The following is a 23,718-nucleotide window of genomic DNA, read 5'->3' as shown; positions in this document are numbered from 1 at the left end:
TTATTTAACATTTTTTCTTAAAGTACAGACCAAGCTAATTGCATTTTAATTCGTTGAGTAAATGAACCTTTTAGCTTAAAATTTATTTCCGAAGAAAATTGATGTCCTAATTCAGCATTTAGCATAGTTAGGGGAACCAGTAGGAATATATTTTGTTTTGTATTTTGGAGAGGCTATTAAGGAATTAAAAAAATTGCTTACTCCATTTTAAAACACACAATCTCTTTAAATACCTTTTTAAAAGAAAAACCTATAATATCCTTCCCTCATAGTTTTGAGTTTTCTGTCATTATATTACATACGTTTTAGTTAATATGCAAATTTGATTTTTAGCTATGCTTCTTAGTGGCATATGGCAAATTCGAAGAAATATTTCTAATATTCCAGGACCTGCATTTTAAGTTCTGTATTCTGTTCAACAGCTTAGTAGGTAGCTTAGTATTTCATGTATGTGAAACATGCAATATTGAATTTGGTATTGCATAGTTTCTACGCGTATCGCCCAAAGAAGTTCTAGGAGAGAATGAAAGCTTTCATAGAACATACTGTAAACCTGTTTCAATGACAAAATGAAAACCTCCTAGAAGTTTTTTGCATCGACTCTACACGAAGAATACCAGCTCTGTATCGTTGGTAATCAGGTACAGTACTCACTGCCTGTCTAGAGCTGTGTCCCCCAAGCATTACTTTGGGAGCGGAGAATCTTGATAACTCTAGAGAAAAAAAGTATGACCTATGATCGCTAGTAGTAGCTTAGTACGTGTTCTAGTGCGAAACAAGTTAAAGCATCTTCCCATCATACGGTGTAATGTCGCATTGTAAACAAAGAGCATTTGTGCAAATAAGCTTGGGTTTTTTTCGAATAAAACATTCCGTTATTCCACATTCACTTTATTTGCAAAACAGTGAGTGCAGTAATTTTGCAAATAAAGTGCAACGAAATTGCAAACACAGTGGGCTATTTTGTTTATGGAGACAAAGTTTTAAGTAACGGAACCTTTGAAAATACATCAATGGTCAGTCTCTGACAAATATCAGAAGAGGAATTTTATTAATGGTAAGAAGAAACGACAAGAGAGGTGGAGCTAGCGTACATGTTCTGATAGATGTCATTTCAAAGGTAACACGGTATATGGGACTGTGTGTACCAATGATCAGGCTTTACTACCACGTTAGGTGCATATCAGTAAATAGCCTGATCATCAGAAGGTGGGTCTAATAACATTTTTTCTTATTTTTATATATCATAAGGTATACTCCCCCTTTTAAGGGGCGACTGGGGATTAGGGGACATACTCGTCAAATCCTGGTAATGACGAATTATCGTCCACTATCTTCTATTTCCGGCTCCACTTGCGCCCCAAATAGTCACAAGTCATTAGTCGCCACAGGTCATTAGATTTTTTTTTGAAGCAGAGGACAGGCGGAAAGCAGTTAGAAAATACCTTAAGCAATACGGTTTGGATCCTAATAATAAAGGGTTGTCTGCAAGGCTGTTTCATAATTTCTTCTGTACATAAACTGAAGTTTCAAGTCGTCAGAAAGTCCTTCGCAAAAGTAATCTTACGTTAGACAGCCTTCATGTGTTTTGTTGTAATTGATTAAATAAGCAGAACCAGTCTCGAGTGATTAATATTTGCTGATGTTAAAATGGAAATGCCTAAGATAATAATTTAAACCAATATTGATATAAAAACTCAATATATTGTCTCGACTTAGCTGCAAAACAAACAAAGGCTGCACTGTAAAGAAGTTGGGCCCTTTTCAATTGCTCACTTGCAGTCCATAAACTGTCTGGCAGACATATATTCTGCTTCGAATGAGAGAAGGAAACGTCTACCTAATCGAATCTAAAGCTCTTCCTTATATATTATATATAAGGAAGAGCTTATTATTATATAAAATCTTCTTCCTTATATATTAAATTTAAACAAGTCCTAACGCTTGGCTGTAATCCGGTAACAGACACTAATCATTTATATATTCCATTCCTTAAGTGGTTAGTGCCAGATAATCAAATCATAGCACACCGTGTTTTGTCAGCGCCGCAGCAATCATGTCTACGCAATTCAAGTCAAGTCATAACTTGACGAGTACTACTTGTTTTGTTACGCATTTCTTGAATGGATGGGCATTTGAAGGTAAGGAATGGTTGGAAAGGTGAATAGTTAAAACTTACATTTAAATTACAAGAAAGAAAGCTTTTCAACTTTTAGTGATAAATTAAAACTATTAATAACTATGCTCTTTTAGTAAAAACTGAGTTAACTAAAGTAATTTTGTAAATTTTTTAAGAAATAAATATATTATGTTGGTATCTGTGTAACGCTTTTAAGTATTTGAAGGAAAACTGAGCCAAAGAATTTATACATAAAATATGCATTACGAATGCATGTGTGTTTCTTTGTTAGTGAGATATAGCAAATGCATTATTTATTTTAGTCAGTTTTCAAAATTTATATTGGGTTGGTGAGATAGTAATTCCGGTTTGTACAAATAAATAGCGTTATATCCGTTCTGTTTTTCTTCTACCAACCCTACAATATTTTTCTTTTGAAGTGTGATAAATGATACTTTTAGGTAGCTATAGAAACTCATTCCGTGTATTTTTATCCAAAACATTTAGTTTACGGTCAATTTTAACATGGGGTGCAAGAAAACGATTTTCGACATATTTTCCGTTTTTTATTTTCATAAAGACAAAAAAGCGGCTAAGGCTCACAAAGAGATATGTGAAGTTTATGGTGTTGATTGTTTAAGAGAGTGCATGTGTCTGAATTGGTTTAAACGTTTTCGTTCTGGAGATTTTTCACATGCAGATGACGGGTTATCAATGAAAATATCCCATTTTGACCAATCTTGAACCCCTTTGAATGATTTTTTTGAATGACATCTCTACCTACGGACAGAATAAAGGACCCTTTTTTCCAAAATAGATTGTTAAATGGATTTAAAATTTGTTCACAAAAGACTTTCTCTGTATGTACGTACAGAAAGGTTTCGCTACATACGTACATACATATGTACAGAAGTACATACGCTCAGACATATGTGCACACATACCTAGGTAGAGATACATATCTCAAAAAAGAGTAGCCGTAGAAAATTTACATTTTGTGCATTTAACTGCTACAGCATGTAGTTGTGCATCTCCCTTTTTTATTGTAATCGGCTACACCAAATATATATATATATATATCAAATATATATATATATATATATATATATATATCAAATATATATATATATATATATATATATCCCCATTCTATTACCCGGCTCAGTTTTTTTTCTTTATGTTGGTAAATTGTATATTTGTTCCTTTAAAAGTGGTTGAATTAAGTTGTTGTTACGTTCCACTTAAGGTTATATGCCTTTAGTAATCTTCATGCAATAGTTAGAAAAATATCAAAAACTTAAAAGGGGTGCTAGGCCTTATGAGGCCGCCATTTGTGTACATTTGAAATTTGTAGAATAGCGAATCAAGTCAGTTGGTGCGCCAAATTCAGTGTGTCTTGTCAGAGGGAGCAGAAGTTAACTATCAATTTTTGTGGACCGAAAATTTGGTCTACCTCATCGTTGGTCGAATTACTTGTTTCGGCGTAAAAACTTTAAACTTAATTGTAAATTTTTTAAAACTGTTTTTAACAGTATTTGATGTTTTAGGTTGTACTGTATTTTACTAATTTTAGTGAAGATATTTTGAGTTTTAATGTATTGTTTTCTTGCCTCGAAATGAGACTTGAACTGATTGAATGAGAAATATATCTCTAATGAAATAAGTCTAAATTAAGTGAAGCAAAAAGCTTGTATAATTCAATAGGCGGTACATGGAAGTCATGTGGTGTCCACATCAGGTATTTTTACGATAACGGATGGAAGATGTTGCAACAAGTTCCGACATCACTATTTTTTCGTGGGTGTATGGACTGCCGAGTATTGCAATTCTCCCATGATCCATTAACTATGAAATGAAACAGTGTTAATAAAAATAAAAATATAAGCTTAACTTACTATTAAAAGGTCTTCAGGGAATTTTTAAAGAAAAATTATAGAAATATTATTTAATATAAATAAAATTAGAATTTGGCAAATAAAGCTTCCTCTCTAGAGTTCGTCTTAGAGCTTCCTCTCTAGAGTTCCTCTTAAAGCGTTATATGATTTAATGATCTCTAAAGGAAATGCACTTATGTCATAAAGTCATAAAGATGAAATAATAATCTATAATTTTCCCAAAGCAGATTTAGGAAACAAATTTATTACACTGAAAAACTTAGACGACAAATATTTTCTTGTTCTTAATACGGTTTGAGGGACATATTTTAATTTTAATTATAAGGTGTTCGTGCAACTATCTTTTTACTTTCGTCTGGAAAAGAAAAAGAATAAATTAATCCAAATTTTCACAGCAACGGTTTCTCAGTAACAGTTTCAGCATTAGATTCTGCATCACAGCAATTTTTTTCTTGAACTGTATTTCTATGGCAATTTTCGTTCAGTTCGAGGTTTTAAAAGTATCCGACTAACTTCGACACTCAAATTTTGGAAAATAGTGCAAATAAATGTATGACTGGTGTTATGTAGCAGAATACTACTTAAAATCAAAGAAGAAGGTGATAAGCATGTTATCAAGGTATAAAGTTGGACCTTTTCTTACATTTTGAGTTAAAAATATGTTAAATTTCAAGATTACTAGAAATGTTTCCACAAAAACACTTATCATTATTTTACTTTTATATTTGTCACATAAGTCTATTAAGGTAGAAGGATATTAGATGGAAGGATATTAGACTAAAATGTAAGTGATAAAGAAAAATGTGTACTTGTTTGAGTACATGCACTAGCTTGCTTTTGAGAAATCTCTCTTTTTTTCATTTACAAAACTGTCTAAAAATTTATATAGGTATATAAACCTAAACTTTTATACCATTTAATTCACAATATTTCATAGAATATTTTTGGAAAGTTTAATAAAATTACTTCAGGAATATTTTAAGCTGTTCTGTAACAAAATGCTAAACTAATCAATTTATTTTCAAAAAAATAGGTGTTACGTAAAGGAAACACAAACAGAAAGAAAAGAAAATGGTGCCAATATGAAAATTAAATTGCAAAACTAATGTTGATTCAAAGTATTTAATAACAAATAGAAAAGTTCAAAATCATCTTTTGAATATCACCGAAAATATTCAAATGAAACATTCTAATTTTAAAGTAAATTAGAGTTGTCTGTGTACCTTTAGACATCAGCTTCCGAGTTCTAAAACAGAAACATCTGGTTCATGGCGTAGAACAAGAACATCTGTAATTCTGCTTCTAACGACGACAGAGGCAATATAAAGTACTTCTGGGAAGCATAATGCATAAGATTTAAAAAGTAATAAAAACTTTGAGGGAAACTTTCATCAAAATTGGCGGTTAGAACGTAGTCGGATACCTTTTAAATTAGCATCAAAACTACCATAAGCAGTTTGGCAATTTTAGGTTTAATACGGGAGGAATCCATGGAATGCATATTGCGACATACATACAAACATTCTCAAAGATAATACGAGTACATATTAAATCTCTCATCAAAATTGATTCTTGCGCTGCTTTAGAGCTAGACGCTGGGGGCTCTTTCCTAGTATATATATCCTTTTGTAAACCTCTGTTTGTATACCCCTGTTTGGAATATTGTCTTTACGAAATTGATTTCGAAGTCCTTGTACATCTGACATTTTGAGGTACGGTTTGGCTGAAACGCCCTTTGGGTGGACTCAGAAGGATGGTAAGCTATGGGAATAATTATATCTTTGAATATCTTCCTTCCATAGTACCCAGTGGGAAAGAAGGACAATTGTACGAGAAAATATTTCCTGGTTACGCCCTTAGCATCGGTGACACATCGAACTACATAAAAGTTTCTCAAATGTATTGAGAATTTGTTAGCTAAGCATTTCTATGACGTTATTTTTTATTCATTCATTTTATGTGTCCTCAAAAAATTCATAAAAGTTAAAAAAGAATTTTGAAGTCAGAAAACAGTCGTCTGTGACACTCTCTAAAGGAACAATCAGTCAAAGAATTAATAAAAGAATCTCGAGATAAAAGTTGTCTGCGTACCCACTAACAAAATTTTTTAATTAACAGTGCTAGATACAATAACAATTAGTTTAAATTATACTTCTTTCAAAAAAGAAATAATTATCAAAATAAACTGAAAATAACAAATGGATTATCCGTATTACGGTATATCATAATTAGTGTATTGACAATTAAGATAATTTGGAATTATTACGTAACTACGGAATTAAAAAAAAATATTCTCCTTTGTTTTGTTCTAGTGTCTCTCCATTGCGTTAACAAGCAGAGTTTTAAGCCCGTAAAACCTTCATGATCTTAGATGGAAATAGAATACTTTTGATTAGATGACAGCATATTGGAAACCTTTATCTCGGATGGCAAACTGTATACTTTAGGAATTACACAGCTAATTGAATGTAAGTCTTATCCGATTTCAGGGTATCATTAAGGTAACGAGATATTCCCTTTTCAATTCTTTCTCATTTTTTTTATAAGACGAAGGTAATCTTTACTCTCCATCTCTTTAATGAGGCTCTTCATTATTATAATTGTATATATATCCCACCCGGTACATCATAATTAAAAATGTTTGTAATTATAATTTCGATTATAATAATAAACGTGTTTTTAGCGTATTTCGAGATATAATTTATAAAAGTATTATAATTTGAGTCAAGTCTTTAGATTTTTCAAATCTTGAGTATACGTTTTGAAACCAGAATGCTACATTTTTTTAACTGAATGTTTCTTTCTTTTCTCTTAACTGCAAAGCAGATCGGATTACAGTAACCTTTACTGCACAATAACCTACAACAGGGACCAGTGATTAAAACTATGGCGTACCGAACGTTTGCTTCTTATTGGCTAAATGATCTGGTTATTGGATTGCATAGCTTTGTCCATCTGTTATGAAATACAGTGCATTATATTTAATGGCACTAAAGTACTTTTAAGGTTTTTTTGTGTGGAATAAAACTCAATTTTTTCTATGCAAAAAATCAACTTAAATAAAGTTTCCTCTCTAGAGTTCGTCTTAGAGCTTCCTCTCTAGCGTTCGTCTTAGAGCTTCCTCTTTAGAGTTCGTCTTAGAGCTTCCAGTCAAATATCTTCCACCTGTTTGGAGATCTATTGGCATCTTCTAGTAACTTCATGATTCCTCGCTCATAGAAATTCTGATTAGATTTTATCACCAGAAAACTCAACCAAGTGAGATTCGAGGTCATCATTATTACTCAAATTTTTGCCATTTAAGAAGTTTTGTAAACTTTGAAATAAACGATAATAAGGTGGTGCAAATTCGAGACACGACATCATTTCCCAGCCAAGTTCCAGTAATTTTGTACGTGTTGCTAAAGACGAGTGAAGCCTCGCATATCGCAATAGAGCACGATTTCTTTGCTATTTGCCAATTGTAACCTTTCCTCTTTGCGCCAGTTTAATAAGTTGCTGGTTGTAAATATCTGACTGATCGTTTGGTTGCTCGGAAGCAGCTGAAAATTCATGACACATTTTTAATCCCATCAAATTATCAGCATGATTGTTTTCTGATATAGTTTAGCTTTTGATATGATTTGTGCTGATTCATCGTGCTCAGACCAACATTTTTTCAATTGATGTTATTGTAGACCATTCATGTTTCATCACCAGTGATATTTTGTTTCAAAAAAGGGTCGATTGCATTTCGCTTGAAATGCATATCGCAACATTTTTGCATTCTCTCTCACAGTTATATGAAGATTCGGTTTATTTATGCTTTAATTTTGTCGTCATCAAATTCAGAAGGTCGGCAAGAACGTTGATCACAATTAAGTGAAAAATCTCCACAATGAAATTTTAAAATGAATACTGACACATGCTTTCTGTTAAGCAATCAGCACTATAAATGTGTCTCACATGTCTCTGTGTTCCTCAGCTGCTTTCTTGCTTTTATGAAAATAAAAAAGTAAAATATGTCGAAATTCGTTACTTTTGCACGCCATGTTAAAATTCTCCGTAACTTAACAACTGCAAAAAATTTCTCGGAAATTGGTTTTTATAAGGACCTAAAGGTGTCAGCTGCGAAATCTCAAAAGAAAAAAATTATAAAATTAACAGAAGAATAACAAAACGAACATGACGCTATATTTGTGCAAACTGAAATTATTTTCTTGCCAACACAGTAATACAAGTCAATTTAACACACACTACAAAGCGCAACACAAATTAATTTGTTAACAAAATTTTCCCAAAGGGCGTCCATTTTCAGGGAAATCGTTTGCCAGCTTTACTAAGATATTCAGATAAAACACCTTTAACTTATGTATTGAATCATTTTATTTTATAGAATTATTATTTAACTGTCATTCTGAAATGTTAAACTAAAACGTCTGTGATTGTAAACTGTTTTTTACAGCAAGACGGGACCCTTCTGGGTTTTGAAAAGTGACTTGAATTCCGGTTACCGGTGTTAACTGATGCTCGGATTGATTTGTATAAATTCTATTTCAAATTTCCAACAGTAGCCGAAGGGATAAAACTGCTAAATACTCATAGTTTAAATTGTTTCATCATAAAGGGAAAATGGGTTTGTTGCTTGAGTATTTTCGTGGTTTTTCCACGTGTATAGGGAATTAGCGCTAAATTCCTGAAAACGTCCTTTCCCAATGCCTACATTGCTCAGACAAGTAGATAGCTCTTGCGTTCTTTCCCATAATCCAATTAACCTAAATTCTATTTTAATTCTGTGTTGCCGGCGAATTCCGCAATTCGAACCCGAGTTAGGACATCAGACAGGTTTTCTGTTTCTTGCTCTGAAATAAACCTAATGATTCTAAAAGTGGCATCCTGGCTAAAAATGTGTTGGACAATGATTCTTCACTAAGATTTGGTGAATGGGTCTCCTCCTACCGAGTCGTCTTTTAAGTGGGGGAGTATGTGAGGAATGTTTTCCTTCCTTACCGCATGCCTTCGTGGTGCAATTAAAAACATATCTGGCTATCTTTAGAAGATCTGGATTTCATATCCCGACTAGGGCATCGCTGAGTTTTCATGTTTCGTGCTCCAAAATAAGCCTAAAGATTACACAACTGTAACTACATCAATAAATTTTTTTTCGAACTATACCATATCGGGTATCAATGTTTTTAGATTATCAGTTATCATTAAGTCATTAACTTAATTGAAAAATGGTAACTTATATCAAAAGTTTCCATTTATTCGCAAAAAGAGGATACCTTTCTAAGCAATATTAGATATTTCGAAGCAGGAAAGATGAAAAAATCAATCGTGCCGTTCCCGGTGTTTGAACCACAGACCTTTCCTTTACTAGCCGAGTATACTAACCATTTACTCTGACAGAACACATAAGAACTTCTTACAGATTTTCCCCTCTTGTTTAAACACCAGCCAGAAAATATTTTTGTAAAATGAACACTTGGGAAACGTATTCATCCAAGTTTATCGACACGTTGTATTTTGAGATTAAATCCTTCTTGAATACAAAAGAAGGAAATGAATATGTTGTAGATTATAATTGGATTCATAAATGAATTTTTTTATTTTAGTGTCCCTTTGAAAGAGAAATCACCGAAGACAAAAAAATGTGTAATCATGAATTACAGGTCAAAATATTATCTGTAACAATTTATCCTTTCGCCATACAGATCGAAGATATTATTTATTGGTCAATAATAGGTTGCCCGAAAAACTGAATTACCGACAAAACGTGTGATGACCTTGTTTATAGGAATTTCGATCGACTGTTCCATCTCTTTTGAGCAACCAGTTTTAACTTTTACAAGTAGATCGAATTATTAGGAGATGGGCAATTTCGAGTATTTTTATTTTTTCTCCCTCTATTGGAATTCAATAAAAAAATGCTCAGGACATTCTGCTAATTTTTTTAAATGAAAAAAAGCATTATCAAAACTTCTAAAAGCCGTGAAGAAGAAATAAAACATTATCTTTTCAGAAATAACTCTGAGAGGATTTCTAGCGTTGTTAGTATCAATAAGTTATTATACGAAGTAGCATTAACATAAATTCACGATCACTGATAGATGCTAGGAAAACAGTTTTGACTCGAAATGATTTCTAAAAGCTTGGTAAAACCTATAACTGCCATTTATACGACAATACACAAAGAATACGTCAAAACACGAAAGCTTTCGTAAAGCCTATCACTACCATATACGAATTCAATATTGAAAAAATTACTATAATTAAACTTCTTAAGATAAAAAATATACTTTTTTCATGTAAATATTTGGTGGTTGTTAAAAGGTTTAAATGAGATATTTTTTAGAAAATATGAAAGTGACTGCCTTCCTAATCACAAAGAATGCGTCAAAACACAAAAGCTTTCGTAAAGCCTATCACTACCATATACGAATTCAATATTGAAATAATTACTATAATTAAACTTCTTAAGATAAAAAATATACTTTTTTCATGTAAATATTTGGTGGTTGTTAAAAGGTTTAAATGATATATTTTTTAGAAAATATGAAAGTGACTGCCTTCCTAATCTCAGAAATTCATCTATAGAATTTTACTTCCTGAAACACAGGCCACAAAATTTACTGATTTTAGTTAAAATGAGTTCTTTCGATCGTTAAGACACAACCTTTTTCTTAACTCCTTTTAAAGGAATGATTTTTATTCATCGACCTTCTTACGTTTACAAAGCATACAATAAAATCAGTAAAAATAAATAATTAACATAAATAATTTAAAGATAACAATTAGAATATGAAAACGATGCTTTGAAAATAAATAGTTTGTTTATGTTTGTTTATGTTATGTTTGAAAATAAATAGATTTTTCTTTTATTATTTTTTGTATTATTATTTATAATTTTACGAGTAAAGACAAGTTTTAGAAACAAAATCATGGATTCTAATCGAAAACATGCACAATATTAGTTAATGGATGGATGCACGTGATGTATCGATGCAATGTTTTTAATATTTGGCACAAAATTACTTAACTTAATTCTTAAATCCTCTCGTTCATAAATATTCAGCCTGTTTCTTGTGTTTTATAGTATGTTATTGACTTGCATAAAACCTGCTTCTACTAGGTAAGCGGAGGAAAATGTCTATAATGTTGTCTGCAACAACTTTTTTTTTTATTTTAGGATGTTTCTCTCGGATGACTTTTTAATTGCAAAATAACATACACATGTGTTTTGAATGAGATTTGAACATCCTTCTTCACTATAATAAACTCTCCTTGCCTCATAATACCAAAATCAAATAGAACGCAGTTCAGTAATTGTAAGAGCTGCACATTCTAACATTCTCGAACATTCTGGCACATTGGATTGAATCAATAAATCCCCAAGCCAGTCACTTCCAATTTTTAAGCGAAACATTTAAAGTCTTTTATTTCTTTCAATTAAGTACATGCTTTGTAATGCAAATAAATTATTGCAGTATACGTACATGAAAAAGCAGTGAACTGTGAAAAATACATGCTAAATATGACTTACAAGCTTACGTAAACTCTATGGTGGATTATACTACTTAAGATTTGCTATGCAATGACATTTATCTGAAGCTGATTCTGAAACGGAACTGATTTATTACTTAAAACGGAAGATTTCAATAATTTACAAAAACATCTAGCAGTGCATCTCAGGCTGTATGATCACAACTCATATTTTAATACTACAGTACAACTCGCTTAAGACGAGCCCTGATTTTACGAGGAAATCGGAAATACTTGGTTGGTACAATGGGAACATAACTCGCTTTTAACGAGCAAGCCCCAGTTATAGAGAGCAATATTTTTGTGATTTATAAAATTTCGATTGACTTCCACCTCAGTTAATCCTTTCTTCGGAAAATTCATTTAACGTTCTGAAGTCAACCGCAAGTTCGTGATGAGTCAAAAATCCTGCGAACAAGTGATGGTGACCTATTTCATCTTGTGGTATGCACATGCGAGGACATTCATCTTGAGGAGATGACGGAGGTTGCTGATTGGACAGAATACTTGGACTGGACGGACGTGTCAAGTTTTGACAGTTTATAGAGTTCCTCACTTTTATTCTGCTAAATTAAGTGTCGAGGAACCTAGTGAACTGGTAAGCGAATAATCACTTAGTTCCAAGAACAGAAAGCTTAAACTCGAGAAGGGTTAATTACCTTTTATTCCCTCAAAATAAGATCAACGGTCGGCCCCTTTCTTCAGGCGTACAGCAAAGTCTCCACTTGAGCTTAAAATCAAAAGTAAGAAATAGAAACTTAGGAACTAACTAATGACTACTTAGGATATTTAACCGAAGTTAGCACAATCTAAAGTAGTTGGTTCGTAATCTTAACTCCTTACCGACTGATCAGCTTTTTATCACCGACGCCTACCGACCGATAGCCTATTAATCGACATTTTATCGCCAACGCCTACCGACCAATAGCCTATTAATCGCTTTTTTTCTCAGGGCTACCTAAAAATAGCCTATCAATCGGTAGCCATGGCGATAAACAATTGCCTGCCATGTGCTATATCATCTGCATTTTATTATTAGTATTGAGGTACATTGCTCACTTGTGTTAAGTGCGTTGCTTCGTAAACTCCCTCATTTAAACGTCGTTTTTAAAAAAATTACCGTTCCCGATGAGAGAAAAAAAAAAAAAGGTACTGGAGAGTTTTATTTAGACAATTTATCAGATTGGTCTGACAGTTATTCGGAACAGGGAGAATCTGCGGCTGAACGGCTGGTCGGACGTGCGTATGCTGTTGAAGCGCTAGCGGTCGGTAAAATGTTAAACTAGTCGGCGAACTATCAAAAGGTACGTAATAACACGGCCGAGCATAACAGCACCTACGTCCAAGGTGCATAACAGCAACTTGGACATAGGCAAGCGCGCGCTACTCAGGATTCTTACTCTTCCTCTCGAATTCAGTTGAACTTAACTTTAATACTATTCTCTTCCTTATAGCGGCCGAGCGGTAAAATCGCTGAACACTGGTAGTTCGGTCCGAGGTTCGAATCCCGCGAACGGGCTGGCTGCATGGGCTTGCTTTTCCCCATGTGTAACGTGTATACGAGCCCGTTTCCCTTAGAGAGTCCTCCACGAAGGCATCCCTCCCCTTAGGCAGATAGTCCTAGTGTGCTTTGCCGTATTTCTCAATACACCAATTCTCTTCCTTATTTTTAATCAAGCAATTCTAAAACCTCATTCTGAGTTGTAAGCTGAAACGAGATAAGACAGGAAAGATTCACTTAAGTAAAATAATTGTTATAAAATTTAAATATATATACCTTAGAAGTTGATGAAAAATTTAGGATTTCACGGGAGTTTAAGGATCTGAAGTCTGTAAAACGTATTATTTATCTCTTTCTATTGCTTTAGCACTGTTGAAGAACAAGGGAAAACTTGGATATGAATAGAGAAGTATCTGAAAACTACGTATGTGTTGACTCCAATGTTATCACTTCCGAGATACCTACTCCGAGGATATTGTAGCTGAAATTCAAGCTAAAGTAGATAAAACAATGATGAAAGCGACGAATATGAACAATTTCAAGCTGAAGTATTCTCAACATACACAATGGTTTTTGAGCGGGCAGGAAAACTTCAAATGTTTTTGGAAACCAGGGGTACAAATGAAAATGCTTTTCAGGCCATGAGTCTTCTCCTAAGAATATTAACAAAAGAAAGAGACAATAAGACAGTTCAAAGCAAATTGCCCAACTTCTTTTGTACTGTATAGAAATAAACATAAAAAAATTAGGTACATATAATATAGTAAGTATGTATAGATTTTTTTGATTTTTTCACGAATCCGTTCTTACGAGCACTCGGTTATAACAAGCAAATATCGCGGTCACTTCGTAGTCGTTATAAGCGAGTTCGACTAGACAAGCAAGACCATATATGAGGAAGAATAAGGATGCAAAGTAGAAATACCAGACCATATGGTTCTATAACAAAATTTAGACTAAACACTTAGGTGTGCTACGTAAATATTAAGAATCAAATGAAATTTCCTTTAATTTACTGTAAATCCATGTGTTTCCTGATTAACTAAGTCTTCAAGCGCATCAACCGTACGTTGCTACTGACATTATGTATACTTGAGCATCAAATCTCGGTTGTTTGAAATAGCAACACTCTTGAACGTTTTGATCAAAGAATAACTTAACTTTCGCCGGCTCTGTCTGCTCGAATAGCACAACATTGTGCAAAATTTTATTTGAACTTATCAAGTTTTCTTTTGTAATAACTTTTCATTTATATTTAAAACTGAACAAATTTAGTTTCATTGCAAGACTATATTAAAGACAGCCTCTTCCGCTATGTTTAAAATTTATATATTTGTTTTTTGGTGAGCCGCATGCTCACGTGCTCTGAGTTACAGCTGCGCAGACGCAAAGTATGAAATATGTTTCGTATGAAAATATGTTTCGTATTACCCCGGCAGCTGTTAAAAATAAAACAAAAATGGATGTTCGAATGATTTGTTTTTGCATGTTTACGGTTTGCTGATTTTTTTTTACTAATGCTTCGCATCACCTACAATAAAATGCAGCAGATCTGTTAAATCTGCATCAGAAGTTAACATTTGCATAATATTTCGCTTCACATTTATTCTCCTGCATTTAGAATGCGAGAACTTTCTTCCATGAGCTTTTTCAAATGCAGTATTATGTGAAATTCTAGTAGAATTTTCAAATCAAAAGACCGTGTGCGAGAAGGTTCTAAAAACATTTTGCAGGTCACACAAAAGGAAAAATGGGCTGAACACAACATTATTGCAAATAGTGCGTTTGAGAATCCTTTTAGAGGCGAGAATGCGGTTTCTTAAAACCTTAATTTATAATAGAAGGGAAAAATGTAGATTTTGAACAGCAGTAGCGTACAGCTAATTTGAAAAGAAGCAATAGAAGTTTGGAAAGATGAAATATAAAAGGCACAAAAGATGCTGGCATAAGAAGAAGCTTTTATTTCTAAGCAGTGCGATAAAAAATTGGCATGAGGAAGAAGGCTAAAAAAGTACCATTGCCAATGATTTGTGGGGTTGAAATTATAAGTACTAAAGTTAGCAGCAAAGAAAGACAGGGAGTCGAAAAATTCAGTTTGTAGAATTAACTCCATATCAAGTCGTAAGTTTAAAAACTTTTCTAGAGTCTAAGCTGTGTTCTGTCTTCTTTCTTTGCAAAATTTTGCCAAGAAAAGTCATTGTTGATAAAAGGGAAACTTGAATTTCAACAATTTGCATGTGTTTATAAAACTGTGTAGTTGCATTTTAATCAAAAGAAAAACAAAATCTGAAACATTTTCAGATTTTAACAGTCGCCTAAAAGGGTTTGTTATGGTTTCTTACGCTCTCGCCAAGCTCGCGGTCTACCAGTCTGTTATTGCACTTACTTCTACTGACCCATTTTTTGTCTTTTTAGCTTTATTATAAAATATTTAACATCATATTCTTCGCTCTCATGCCGTATACAATTCAACAAGAAAACCAAAAGAATTTTAAAAGGGGAATAGCAGTGTATATTTAGAATTCCCAATGCAGTGTCAATTGATGGCATTTTTACATTTTCTTCCACTCTTTTTTTAGTTCATCATATCAATGTTCAGTTTTCTTATTAAGATGTCTTTAGAAAACTTCTTTTTTGTCTTTTTTATTAGCGTTTTTGTGTGTTTACGTTTGTTATTAAATAATATCATGTTCTTGGCGCTTACGTCACATAAAATTCGATTCAATAGCAAAATCACAAAACATTTAAAAACAGCATATCTTTAGAAGCCTTGCGCACTGAAGATCATTTTTTTCCCCGTAAAGTGCTGCTGCTCAGTTTGAAATCGTTGTGTTTATTAATCAAAAATTCGTTAAAGTTCTACAAAATATGAAATATAAAACTCAAATTTCAATATTCGTGCTTCAAGGTGTCCATGTTCGAGTGGATCATTACATTATTCAAAATTTGATGACTCTAGGTACCTTGCTTTTTCACAATGCGAGTAACATGTATACAAGCATGCAGATGCTTTATCATCTAATTTCTTTAAATATAATAAAGGGCGATTGTATTTGGTGGCAACAATTTGAAAAGGGTTATAACGCATTTAAGTGTTTCGACACAAAATGCCATTTCGAAACTAAATATCGTATTCGGGACTAACGTCCGTTTTCGCTAATAAAGAACCATCTGCGATTTGCAGGAAAAGTTCCTAATTCAGCAAGTAAATTTGACAACGATAAGATAGGTAACCTTGTGAGTTTTATCTGTTTAACTAATAGTTCATTCTAAGTTAGCGCTTTCCTATAATTTTATTTTCCCCCCACGCTTTTTTAGTTTCTACAGCATGTCTGCCTATTCCAGGCCACTTTGTGCCCTGATTATTAGCGACTTGGTTTATTGGTTCTAGCCGTTCAGCTTTCTCTCGCCGGTTTTTTACAAACCAGAGCCTTACTGTACGTTAAATTATCCTGTGAGCCGTTAGGCTAATCTACCACATGTTGTGTTGATTCATCGTTACGTATTTCTGTTAAGCCAAAAGTGCTTGGCTTTTGTAAACCAAAGCTGGGTAATTGTTAAGTTTGTGTTCGAATAAAAATGTCTTATATAACCTCCTTCTGACTTTTGTTTTGTTTCTCAAGGCTACAAGATAACTCTTCTATAGTCTTTTAGTGTATGTTCCCTTAGAGATATAGATTTTAGAGTACTAGAAATATCTCGGCAGCCGTTTGAAAACTATTTAAGGCCGAAGGAAAAGCATATGCAGAGTTGCTTATAATTGCTGTACGAGTCGTTAGTTTCGCGTGAATGGAGATATATCCGAGTTAGCTTTCTCTTTAGATGCGCTTTGTATTGCATGTGTTTAACGTTTTTAGTAGTTTGAAGCGTAACTAATGATTGCATTGCGAGATACTGTGACACCTGTACGAGTATTTCTGCGGAAAATTCCAGAACTTTGAAGTGTTTATTTTGATAGGATAAATTTTAAAGGATAATTTTTTTTTAAATTTTGATAGGATAAACCTGTCATCGGACTTGTGTGCATTCAATCTATTATAAACCAGTACGCACGCAACAATATTCATGAGTGAACAATACGCCTTATAATACTCGTATAATAGCATAAATCTCCTTCTACTTAAACAAGTGACATTTCAAAAATTTCAGTACATTACACTTCAAAGAAAAGCGTAAAATTAAGATTTTTTAAAATTAATTCTAAAATAAAAGATTAAGCAATTATTTCACGAGCTTCGCAAATAAATACAATACCTACTGTTTTCATTGCATAAAAGTAAGCTCTGCTAAATAAGATTAAAATTCAATTAAAAAGAACTTTCCTTTGAAACCTGTCATCTACTAATGGCCGAATTAGTAATAAGACTGCTGAATTCTGGTAGTTATTTCGACTCTAAATGTACTCGATGTACAGGCTATCCACATAGGAACTACATGGTTTTTCCGCTACTGCAACCTATATATATATATATATAATTCTTTAGAAAATAAATCACGAGGACTTTCTTCCTATTACGCAGATAGCTCTTTAGTACTTTAGTGTGTCCAATTGCACAAACAATTTAAAAAACCCAATATTTAAATGCCACATTTGTTTACTATAAAAATATTCAAAAAAATTATATTACCATTTTGCACAAAATTACAAAATTTGTATAAGAGTCTTGCAATCCACAGGTTACTGTAACATTTCTCATTTCATCAGATTCCAACGTACACGATAATATATACAAAAATAGAGTTGTAAATTTTGAGAATGATTTATGCGTTAGAAAAATACGTAAAATAACAATGTCAAAAAATGTTGTTAAGAAGTCCAGGAAGTGACTTTAACTTAACACTATATTTAGCAACACCTTTTTATGATATCGAAGATTAATGAAAGATCCTATCCCTATTCGATTAGCAATAGCATCTATTGATGTAAAATACAATTTTATCGAAGCTAAAAAAGTCATATTTCCTCGAAATGTTAGAAGCATTTTTTTTTTTTTTTTTTTTTTTTTTTTTTTTTTTTTTTTGCAACGCTGAAATTTAGTCTAACAGTTCGTGCGCCTATTCATCTCATTCATGATTTATATTCTTCAGGAAACGTCAGTGACATCTGGATGAGTCTGTGAAATCCGATCTATCTTCAAAGATGCATGAGTTTTTTTTTAAAAAAAACCAGAGTATCGCATTCTAATACATCCCATGGACCTTAAGGTCCATGATACATCCTATGTGACGTTGCTTGCTTCCGTCTCAATAAATCGTCTGGAAGTCATTCAGTGACGACATCAAATTGTTTCTGAGGAATGCTATTGACTGCTACGAGATTTAAACACTGGCGAAGCTTGTATATTGCAGTTGTTTATTTGACAAATAGATATTAGAGATTAGGCAATATATTCTGTTCAATAAAAGAAGAAAATGAATGATTTTGGAAGATCAAGGGTAAAGAAGATAAATTTATCATACCAGTAAAAAAATTCATTATACATTTACAAAAGTTTTTAAATATATAAATTGGAGTTCCTGAAACCAACATGTTTTGAGCATACTTTTTCTATTAAAAATTAATTTTAATGTTCTTTTTCCTTTAATTAATTAAACATAGAACTAATATTTATTCTAAATTTTCAGAAAATTTTGCCATAAACCTAAGAAAGCTTAGTCCTTCTATGATAAATTTCTATTTCTTTTTGCTTCCTTGTACAAAGTAAAGGAAGTGATCATGAAAAAATTCGGATACTCAACGGAAATACTCATTTTGACCTCTCCCGAATCCATTTTGCGTATTTGTTTTGCATGTCTATAGGTATATAACAAATAAAGAACTTTGTTTTCCAAAACAAATTACAAATGGATTCAAAACGGATTTTTTTCGTGACGTCTAAACGTACGTACGTACGTATGTACCCCTCATAACCTAAAAGCGACCAGCTGTAGAACATTGAAATTTTGTGTGTGGGAATGCCATAACATGTAGTTGTGCACCTTCCTTTTTTGCGTGAACTTTCTTTTTTTTCCTTTTTTGTATTTTGTTGTATTCGGTAATTCGAAAAATATATATGTAAGATAAAAAATATGTATATAAGATAAAAATAAATAACTCTGAAATATTTATGTAAGTGGTTTAAAATATATATGTAAGATAAAAGTATATGTAAGTGGTTTAAAATATATATGTAAGATAAAAAATATGTAACTCTGAAATATATGTAAGCGGTTTAAAAAATATATACGTAAGATAAAAAAATATGTAACTCTGAAATATATATGTAAGTGGTTTAAAGATATATATGTAAGGTAAAAAATATGTAACTCTGAAATATATTTTAAATTAGCAATAGCCCCTTAATTCTTCCTTTTGGTTTGGGGCACTCCCTTCTCTCTGCTCTGGATGTGGTAATGATTTTTTCGAAATTGCGTCATATCTGAAAACTAATTCCGATTAATGCCATCTTAAGTTTCTGCATTGCATGAAGTTCTGTTGTTGTAAGTGTGCTGTGACTTATCTCACTTGTCTGAGAGTAATATCAGACAAAGTTTACGAAATTCATTGTAGCAAGGAGTGCAAGATTGCGTCTTTCGTTGGCGAGAGCTTTGACCACTATACAAATGATAGTGGGACTTTGCTCAATCAATTCCGCCCAAAGTTTTGAAGAAGAGTACCCCGACGAGACGGGTCCAACGGTCTCTCTTTCCCTCTATAAACCTCTCGAGAGGGTTTTCGGCTCGCCGCATCTTTATGTCGCATGTCTCCACGCTGCGCATACACTATACATTTAAAAATCCATGTCTTCTTTGGGAATCGAACCCGGGCCCTTCGGTACGGCAATCAGCATTACAAATCTCTATCCCGATCGTGCGCAATTTTGTTTATTATATGCATGACATAGAAGGACAAAATATTCAAAAATATTGTTATAGGAAAATCTGCTTTTATAACGCTTTGAACTCCCTTTTATTAGGAGTTTCATTTTAATGATTTTAGTTACTCGCACATCTTCTTTAAGCTATGTTTCATATGTGTGATCATATGTGTGATAGTTCGGTACTTACGTATTAACGCAGCCAACCTGGAGCAGTCTAGCTATTTTTTACATATGGAAAGGTAAAAATCACTTACTGGGAGGGAAATGGTGATTTTTGCGACTTTTATTTTCAAAAACATTCCTAAACTATCCATTTATCTTACGTCGGCAAACATTGTCAATATATCTAAAGAAAGCACTTCAAAACTTTAATACAATCTTTAATTATTGAATAAGAATTATGAAGTACTTTAAGAAATAAAACCCTTGCATTTTTTGTGAAATCCTTCTATAATGTTTTTTTTCCTTTGAGAACATACAGACTCCCCGTGCACCACATATGTACAACAGAACACTGTTTTTTTAACCTATGTATACAGCGATCTGTTTTCCCTTAAAAAATATCAGAGAACTGCATTAAATAGGTACTGCGCACGGTTATTTACCAAACGCATCTTGTTATTGTTTTATTGTTCTCCTTAACAATTTTATGGTAAAGTACTGCAAGTAATCTGCAGACATTTTAATACAGTTTCTTAGATCTCTGGCAAACTTCACAAGCGATTTTTTAGAATTAAGCAGAAGACAAAGACTATCACGATTTGTCTCTAAAAAAAACCGCGGAAATTGGAATCCAACAAAACGAACTGATACGAAAATGGCGACATTGCTTGGTTGAAGAAATGTTCTGAACATGATTGCATGAATGTCTTATCCGCATGATTACGGGAGTTTGGCACATTCCGAAAATTCGGCGATTTCTACTAAGGTGATTTTGATAATATGGAAGTATCGATAATTAATGTTACATTCGAGATTGTCTTTATGATTATCTTCAGAATTATCCGTCACGAGGGATTATCTTCAGAATTGCTAAGACAGTAACATTGACTCACTGACATTTTAATTCCCATATTTTTGCCATTAACTGCAAATCAGCAAAAAACATTTCTCCTTGTTTGACTTGTAGCTTTTAGTTATGCAGAATTTGAAATGAAAAATGGATTATTTTATATTATTATTTAGAACCAAGTTATTACTTAGAATATTCGTTCTATACCTTAGAACTTAGAATTATTATTATTTAGAATTATATATTATTTAGTTCTAAATAATAATAAATAATAAATAATTTATTATTATTTAGAACAGCAATTTGAACTATACTTATAAAATGTTTTATTTTTCAAGTACTCCCTTTCACAAGGAAAAATTTTCGGCACAATATATGAAAGTTTGCTCACATAACTTTTAACTCGATGCTTTGACTGAATAAAATCATTCATATTCTGTATAACACGTTAAGGAGAACGGATTTAGTTTGATCTCGTAATTTCGTGGATAGGAAAAACTTTTTTTGATTTCTTTTATGCAGCATTCAACACTCGTCTACTAGCAAATGTATTTTTCGAGTACAGAACTCCACTTTCTACTTGTAATTTTCAGTTTCTATAGGAAGAAAGTATTCTCCCTTCAATTTATTTTTGAAGCTAGTGTTTTGATAGCTGAAAAATTACATTTTATCTCAAATGACAAGCTTTGATGTTGCTCTAGGGAAACTCTAAGCTAATTCACTTTCATAGTAGGAGTAAAACTGAAAATTGGTGAGACCTCTCTCTATTAAGCTGCAAAGTTTCTGTCAGTCAAGATTACTAAGAGTACTTCTCAGCCAGTAAAACTTACTTTACGCATTAGGAAAACGTCTTGTAAACAGTAAGACTGAGTACGAATCTAAACCGATATACATGAATAATAATGGAGAAGTGCTCGAAATTGTTAATTATGAATATCTGATGTGGATACCAGATGACTTCCTTGTACGGCCTATTAAAATATAACATTTTTTGCTGCATTTCATTTAATTTATTTTCTCGAATTATTCTAACTTAATTAAAGGATCTCTCGAGGAAAGTTGAAGAGGATCTCAAAAAACATATTCCGGCCAAATTTGTAGTACAGGACTCAAATTCTTTGTATTTTTATTTTTTTCATAACGAATGTAAGATTTCGCAAACATAAGTATTCCTACCTGGAGACCTCATTAAAAATTGGATTTAGTTATTTGTCTAAAATTAATTTGTTTTAAATTTGAAATTGACAAAATATGAATATCTTTAAAACCCATCTGTAACTGGAAATATATGTATAAGATCAACAATTGCGAAAATAACGGTGGGGTGAGGACATTTAAGATAAGAAAAGAGAGTTATATATATATGTAATATTAAAAGCGCAAGGAAGACCCGGAGCAGTGTCGATGCGTGATTAGATCCATATTGAAGAAGAATTTTGATTGCGTAGTATTTAAAGAACTTGGCACTCGAGGCAGTTTTAATTCCATTTTTATTTCCAATTGATATTTGTGGCCACAATCACTTGGCACTCTAGTTGTGCCTTTCCACAGAAGATTTTCATTTTTGATATTGCTGAGATAGAAAGCAAGTCAGCGAAATTACATCTTAGCAAAGTAGAGAGCAAAAGCTGAAGTGCGTAGTTATGAAGGATGGAAGCACGCGAAGAGAAAAGTTTTGGTTTACAATTCGGTGATTGGTCGTCAAGAGGCATCTGGTATTAACGGTTACGTAAGATCGCATGATTAATTTGAATCACGCAATGCAGATAAGTTATTACGATTTTACAATAGAGAGGAAGAATTAATGTTTATAGTTATATTATAATTCTGATTCATACATTTTTTATCTTACATATATATATAAATAATTTTGTCCCCGACGATTGCAATATGAAAGTAGGGGTAAAACTAGAGGTTATAGCAGTCAAATATACAAAATTTCAATGTTCCACGACTAATTGTTTTAGAGTTATGCGAGATACTTACGTAATTACACACAAACATCACGAAAAGATCCATTCTGACTGTTTGGGAATTAAGAGTTCTTTATTCTGTTCGTATGTACAGCGCCGTACCGCACAATCGGTATATTGGTTAGCGTAGCTGACTGCCGTGCCGAAGGGCCTGGGTTCGAATCCTGGAGAAGGTATGGATGTTTGTAAATGTATAGTGTCCGTGCGGCAAGGGGGCAGTCTAAATATGCGGTGACCCAAAAGTCCTCTTGAGAGGTTGGTGATAGGGCAGTGGGAGACCATTGAACCTGGTTCCCCCCCGGATGCTACATCAAAACTGGGGCGAAACTGAACTAAATCGCACTGTCGGGTGTAAGGTGCTGTGCAAATGTGCACCTGTAAGGTGTAAAGGCACTGTCACCTGTGCCCCTTTGACAACGTATCTTGCTCTCCTTGCCACGAGGAATTTCGTAGGCTTGGGCTGACTATAGGTCAGACAAGGGAGCATTGGTTAACAACAGTAACGTACAGATGTCAAGAGAGAAATTGTCAAAATGGATTCAGGAATGGTCAAAACGAATATTTCTCTTGAAATCTGAATCCGAAATTTTAATTTTTAGCAGTTGCAATACTTCCTTTATTTCTTAAAGGAGGTAGAAAGAGAAGATCTTGTTACTTTGTTATTTTTCAAAATGGTGAAATTGCTTTATTCCGCAACAGATGGGCACAGTATCGCTTTATTATTATTAGTAAATAATAAGTTTTGATTTGAATGCTGTTGTATAAATTATTTTGCGTTCACTTCTGTTGCTATAGAAATATATACCTCCCCAGCGTTCCTAGTCAAAGCTAGCCATT

This window comes from Stegodyphus dumicola, chromosome 12 (genome assembly GCF_044657685.1).
Source record: "Stegodyphus dumicola isolate Sdum_Otavi_A_Nest chromosome 12, ASM4465768v1".
Taxonomy (NCBI): Eukaryota; Metazoa; Arthropoda; class Arachnida; order Araneae; family Eresidae; genus Stegodyphus; species Stegodyphus dumicola.
The sequence above is the reverse complement of the archived record's forward strand: the minus strand, read 5'-3'. Positions refer to the sequence as shown.